Source organism: Gossypium arboreum, chromosome 3 (genome assembly GCF_025698485.1).
Source record: "Gossypium arboreum isolate Shixiya-1 chromosome 3, ASM2569848v2, whole genome shotgun sequence".
NCBI classification, from domain to species: Eukaryota; Viridiplantae; Streptophyta; class Magnoliopsida; order Malvales; family Malvaceae; genus Gossypium; species Gossypium arboreum.
Genome location: NC_069072.1, coordinates 113,184,432 through 113,191,501, shown reverse-complemented (window position 1 = coordinate 113,191,501; position 7,070 = coordinate 113,184,432). Strand labels below are relative to the sequence as shown.

The following is a 7,070-nucleotide window of genomic DNA, read 5'->3' as shown; positions in this document are numbered from 1 at the left end:
AAACTTAAATATCTCATAATATACTGTTCATATGATCATTTCGTTACTTTCCTATGAAAATAGATTCATCAAGGTTCAATTACATAATTTATTCACTATTTAATTCCATTCCTACTATTTTTAGTGATTTTTCACATTCACGTCACTGCTTCTATCAGCATCTATTTTTAAGGTAGACTTTACCTATTACATAGTTTCTATGATTCAACTAGCCCTTTAGCATATATAGCACAAAATATGATCATGATGAACCATTCTAATGGCTAATCGTTGCCAAACATTTCCATGCCTCTTAATGAACATATACATTCAAGATGACTATAACATTATGCTCAAAACGTATATAAGCCATTTTCGCATGGCTATCCAAAGTTTTACATACCAAAGTTCAAACAAAACATAATAGCCTATACATGCCGAAATGTTCTCTTAGACCACCTAAGAAGAAGATACCAAAAGTTGCAAGCTGGTGTGATGACTTCGACGATGGTCCCGAGCACACAAAAATGGATCAAAGGAACCTAAATAAGTGAAAAATAAACACACCGAATGAGTATATAACTCAGTAAGTCATAAGCATTACACTGCTGTCCATTTATAAAATATCATAAAAGAAGACAAATAATGCAAGATTAGGTACTCCATCCATACCGACTATGCTATAACTTCACGTACATTTAGCATTACATGCTCTCAACTAGCCAAGCCTCCATTGACATCTCGTATGATATTCGATATGATATTTGATGCATCTCCACACATCATTTTATTTTCATTTAGATTATACTAATAATAGCATTTCATCTACTCCACAATAATCTCATGTTCCTAACTTCAAATATAATCACCACATAGGTTTGAGACTTACCAAGCTCAGTTCCAAGTATAAACATATCATCTATTCCTTATGAACTCAAATATCTACTCATTCCGCTGTCCATGATTTACTCGATGAAGTCGCACACTTAACGTTAATAATTATTGAAAATATATAGTAAGTCCGCACACTTAGTGCTTAATAGTCAACTCGCACACTTAGTGCTATACAATTAAACTCGCACACTTAGTGCCAATCTCATTATCGTAAATGTTTATACCCGCACACTTAGTGCGAAATCAACAACTCAATACATCTCACTTCTTTTTACAATCGATAATTTTGTCACTACATGCATTTATATATCATCCCATTCGGCATAAGTACATAAGTATTATGATTATTTAAATCAATACAAAATATATGCTTAATAACTTACCTTGTGTTGGGTAAAACGGTTCCAACTCGGCTACTCGATGTTCTTTCCTTTGCCTTTGCTTGATTCTCCTCCTTTAACTTCTTGAGCTTAATCAATAAATTAACTAGTTTAACCGTCTTGCTAAATATTTATATCAAAATATTAATGATTTCATATCATAGGAGATACATGACTAATTCTTATGTTCCTACCATATGTTTTTGAGCTATTCGGCTAATAACCATATGCTATCACCCTACTATCAATAATCCAATCACACATGCATATATATATATATGGCTGAATGTGCAAAGCTTAGACTCAACATCACCTATGCTCTTAATTTAATGGCCGAATATGCATACATATATATATGATATCAACTATACTATCATCTTTAATTCACCTAAACACAAAATTTCATCTCATGAACACTTGACCGAATTTTTCCTAATCTAGCATGGCTTCACATCTATTTGTAACATCCTATAAATCCACATATACCACATTTCTACATAAATTTTCTTTTACTTTTCCACTACTTCTATTTACAACATCAAAAGCACCATACACTTAGCATTTACCTCTTCCTAACCATATGCCATCTAAGTACCCCTTTTAGGTAGAAAATTAACATATGGGTTGTAATAAGACATTGGCTACTAACTAGATTTTCACAAGAATTTAGTAAAAGTAACATAAATCCTACCTTAATCAACCCCTTTTGAGTTGGCCGAATGTCTAGAGCATTTCTTCTTTCCTTCTCTAACTCACGGCAATTGTAAGAAAAGAAAGAAGATGAATACTCCTCTTCCTTCCTTATTTTATTCATCTTTTCTTTTTAATTCCTTTCTTTAATTTATTTTAATTGCTAACTAATAAAGAATTGCATTGAAATTCAACCTAGTGGATGGGCATCATGGCTTGGCCGGCCACTACTTGGGTTTTTGGGCAATTTGACATGCAAACCCAAGTTTCCTCACTTTGTTATTATTTGGTCCTTACATATCCCCCTATCATATTTTCTTAAGTTCTCAACTAAGTCAATCACTTGAAATTCACATTCATAAGTCTAAATTAAAACATCAAATTTTCACACATGCACTAATACTCATAGAGGATATGCAACCAAATTTTTAAATAAATTTTGGGACTCGGTCTTGTGGCCTCGAAACCACATTCCGACTAGGGTCAAATTAGGACTGTCACAAGGCATATTGCCAATCATGTCATAAAGTGTCACAAGCATAACTGAAAACTTATCACTTACTTAATACTTGATAATCTCAATTACTTACAATCTCAATATTAAATAAGCCTTAAATGCATACCTGTACTCTTTCTTCATGTTCTCACCTTCTCGTTTCTTTGATTTACTCTTTGGATTACTCGTGAACCTTTTCCTTTTTGAACTTACCATTGCCATGTCTTGACATGGTCTTACGTGGTATCCTTGCCTTATGAACTCACCAATACCATGCCTTGGCATGGTCTTACATGGGACCTTTGCCTTATAGCAACTTATCAATGCCATGTCTTGACATGTCTTACATGATTTCCTTGCCTTATAATGGACAATGTGATTGTGTTGAATGATTTATGAGAATGAATGCTTTATGCTTGATAAATGTATGTTATATGTTGTGAATTAGTCGTCTAAGGCTGGGATTACCTATGCGGTTAAAACAAAGGGTGAGTTTACAAAAACTCAGTGTGTAATCCCTTATCAGCCAGACAGAAAACAGCGCATGCAAGAGCGATGCAGGGCGAGCCCTATTCAAGAACAATACGATGCAGGCCTTAACCTATCTGAGAAATAGTGGGGGCCTAGGCCCAAATACAGTATCAGTACAATGCAAACATGCAACTATGCATCCCACCCAAATCCAGCCAACACACCACTTGTACCAACCAACACATGATATGGGGATATAATGTAACACCCCGAACCCGAGACCATCGCCGGTGTCGGACACGAGGGGTAAACAAGCCAAATCCACATATTTCACCCACCAATTTGACATTTCCAGACAGGCTGGAAATCTGCGTCACTGTCACCTTAAAAATCATATCTCGAGTTTCAAAACTCGGAAACTGATTCCGTAAATTTTCCCTGAATTTAGACTCATATATCCATCCATGGATTTATTTCTAGAATTTTTGGTCAGGCCAATTGGTACAGTTTATTAGTTAAATTCACCCATGTTACAGGGATCGACTGCTCTGACCTTCGCGCGTTACAACTTGAATATCTCTCTGTACAGGGCTTTAATACTGGTGCCGTTTATTTCTAATGAAACTAGACTCAAAATGGAATCTGTACATATAGGCATGACTCCTAATTCTTTCTGGATAATTTATAATAAATTTTTAAAATTGCGATAGGGGACCCAGAAACCGTTCTGGCCCTATCTCACAATAGCTTTAATATCTCTTAACATGTAACTCCTATGACCGTTTCGTTTATTCCACATGAAAGTAGACTCATTAAGGTTCATTTACATAATTTATTTATTATTTAATACCATTCCTACAAATTTTGGTGGTTTTTCAAAACCACACCACTGCTGCTACCAGCATCTGTTTTCAAAGTAACCATTACCTATTTCATGATTTCCACGATTCAAATGGCCCTTTTTGCACACATAGCACAAAGTGTGATTATGATTAACCATTCCAATGGCTAATCCTTTCAGACAATTTCATACCCCATAATGATTATCATACAAACTATTATAGAATCATACTAAAAACGTATATAAGCCATTTTCGCATGGCTATCCAAGCTTACACAAAACCGAAAGGTACATGACCTTCAACATTAGGGTAGTCCTATACATGCCATTTCAAAGTTCAACCAAAATTATACCAAAATGGAGGCTTTGATAGTGTAGATGACTTCGACTTTAATGATCCCGAATCCGATCGCTAACTAGCAAAATCTATAAAACAGAGAGCCAAAGCAACGGGGTAAGCATTTTTATGCTTAGTAAGTCTCAAGCAATAAAATCAACTTTAACTAAGGCATTACATTCACATAGCCAAATGAATCATTTCATTAATACACATTCACATAATCATACTTGCTTCACACTTCATCATTGTATACTTTCACAAGATATCAACCAATTCAATAGCTGAAAATTCGTTAGTCGATTGAGCGAATGTTACTCAAACATATCGACTTTTCCAATGCACATATAAACATACCTTTTCCTTTGGGCTTTTCGAGCGTACTAATTAAATTTATTACAGCAACCAACGCTCACCTTCAGCCCAAGCTTCTTGAATACAACCGGATATAACCACATGCACGAATGCCTTGGTCTTAGCCGGATAGAACGACTTGCACAAATGCCTTGGTATTAGCCGGATTTAACAACTTGCACGAATGCCTTGGTCTTAGCCGGATGTGGTCACTAGCACAATGGCCTTGGTCTTAACCCGGTATAATTACTAGCATAAATGTCTTGGGACTTAGCCGGATATCATTCAATTGCTCATGCACACACATACATCAATAATCATTACACATCCATGTTTCATTTTCGTTACTAAGGCTCAAACACAAACATACCACTTGCATAATCGCCTTGGGACTTAGCCGGGTATCATTCAAATACTCATACACACATAAATCAATAATCATTACACATCCATATTTCATTTCACATAATTCGAGTAGGGTCATTTCTTGAGGACTTACCTCGGATGTTGTCGAACGGCTTTGACTGGCTAATCGATCACTTTTTCCTTCCCTTATCCAATTGTGGCCCTCTAAGCTCTTGAGCTAATTCAAACAAATTCAATTCATTAAAGTCTCGCTTGCTAGCCTTGGCGAATACACATATCATTGACTCAACATCACATAACTAAGCACTTTAGTCAATTTTCTTTAATTACGCACACATTCGGCCTTAGCTCACAACAAGGTAGCCGATTACCTAAGTCAAGAATAGGCATCATTAAGCTTGCCTCTAACCGAATGCATGCACAATAATTCCCCCATGTGGCCGATTATACTTAGTCATACTTGCACAAAATCAACAATAAATTGCAAGATTTTCACATCATATGTGTACTAGGCCGATTGTACATGCAAATTTCACAACATTCTTCAACAAATTTCTTCTTTAAACAACATATTTATCACTTTCTTCATAATCAAAATATCATGTGCAATCATATATACACATATAGGTGCAAGGCGAATTTCAAGGTGTCCATAGCCATCCAAAACACAAATTTTACTAACATGCAAGAAGCATGAACCATGCTCATGAATGCATCATGGCGAATACATCACAATCATGCCCCTTTCAACTTCAATCATGGTTAAACAAAAGAAAACTCAATGTCTTACTCAAGATGGCTACAAGAAATTTCAAGAGTAGAAAATCCATCATTGCATGCATCATTAGCAAGCTTCACATTTAGCATGCAATGGCTTTAACACAATAACAACTTTGGCCAAATACCATTCCCATGGCATAACAAGGATTTGAACCATGGCTAACATGAACATCAAGTTAGCAACTAAAACATGCATGAAACTCATAACACAACCTCATACATACCTTACTCTTGATGCAAGTTTAGCCAAATTTCCTTCTAGATCTCTTCTAAACAAAGAAAATGAAGCAAAAATCCTTCCTTTTTCCTTAGTATTTTCGGCCAAAGAAGAGAAAAATAGATGAACAAATTTTTTTTCTTTGCTTCTCTTTCACTCACGGCAAAAGGGGGGAGGGAAAGGATGAGCAAATTTTTGATTTTTTTGTTTCTCTTCCTACATGCTTAATTTTTTATCATTTATCACATCATGCATTAACAAAACATGTCATAACATGTTTTCCTTGCCCATATTCCCTTGTCATGGCCGGCCACTATACCATCTTTGGGGAAATTTGACATGCAAATCCCTTATTTTTGCATGCATGATCAACTAGTCATCACACATTTCCCCATCATACTTTCAAAGTTTACTACTAGGTCCTTTCTAGTGAAATTCACATTTATAATTCTAAATTGAAACATCAAAATGTCATACACAAATTAACACATATCATAGGCATCAAAATAAATTTTTAAATTATTTTTATGCCTCGGTTTTGTGGTCCCGAAACCACATCCCGACTAGGGTCAATTTTGGGCTGTCACATATAAATCGACCCACCCAGCCAACACACCAATATCGCAACAAAGCTGCCAATAATAATATCGCAGCATAGTTGCTAGAACAGTAAATGTGGCAAAGCCACCAGTATCAGATTTGTGGCATAGCCACTAGTAACAGTGAATGTGACATAGTCACCAGTACAGTACTTCCTCAATATCAAAATCCCAACCCCATTTAGTATGTCATGTCATAAATATTACATTTATGCAAAGTCATACTCAGTACAATCATATATGTAAATCATAAGCACATCAGTCATAGGGAACATAAGGGCATAATCATCATATTACCATATAGGGGTATTACGATCATATTACACTACAGGGGCATTACAGTCATTTTACCCTATAGGGATATTACAGATATTTTACCTTACAGGCGTATTACGGTCAGATAACGACCTCTCTGAAGGTCTACAGTCGCCTCGAGCAACACAAATAACATAAATGATCATAACGGTGTAAATAGGCCCAAGTCCTATTACTCGACCCAAGTGGGCCCACATGCTCATGTGGCCCATTTAGCCCAATTCCAATCACGGCTATGCAAACACCATAGCCCATTCCATTAATAGTCACTTACCGCAGATTTTATCTATGTGGGCTTACGAGCCCATTGGGCCCACACAGCCCATTCTGGCCCAACTTGGACGAAAACAA

The 7,070-nt window shown here is 36.0% G+C and overlaps 1 long non-coding RNA gene across 1 annotated transcript; it reads right to left on the bottom strand.

Moving 5' to 3' along the window:
• Positions 1 to 494: 494 nt before the first annotated feature.
• Positions 495 to 1,975, bottom strand: LOC128290480 (uncharacterized). Its single transcript, XR_008280338.1, has 3 exons — positions 1,945 to 1,975; positions 1,257 to 1,342; positions 495 to 521 (listed from the first exon to the last, which is right to left on the bottom strand). It is a non-coding gene; the product is annotated as an uncharacterized LOC128290480 (long non-coding RNA).
• Between the last annotated feature and the right edge of the window lie 5,095 nt (positions 1,976 to 7,070).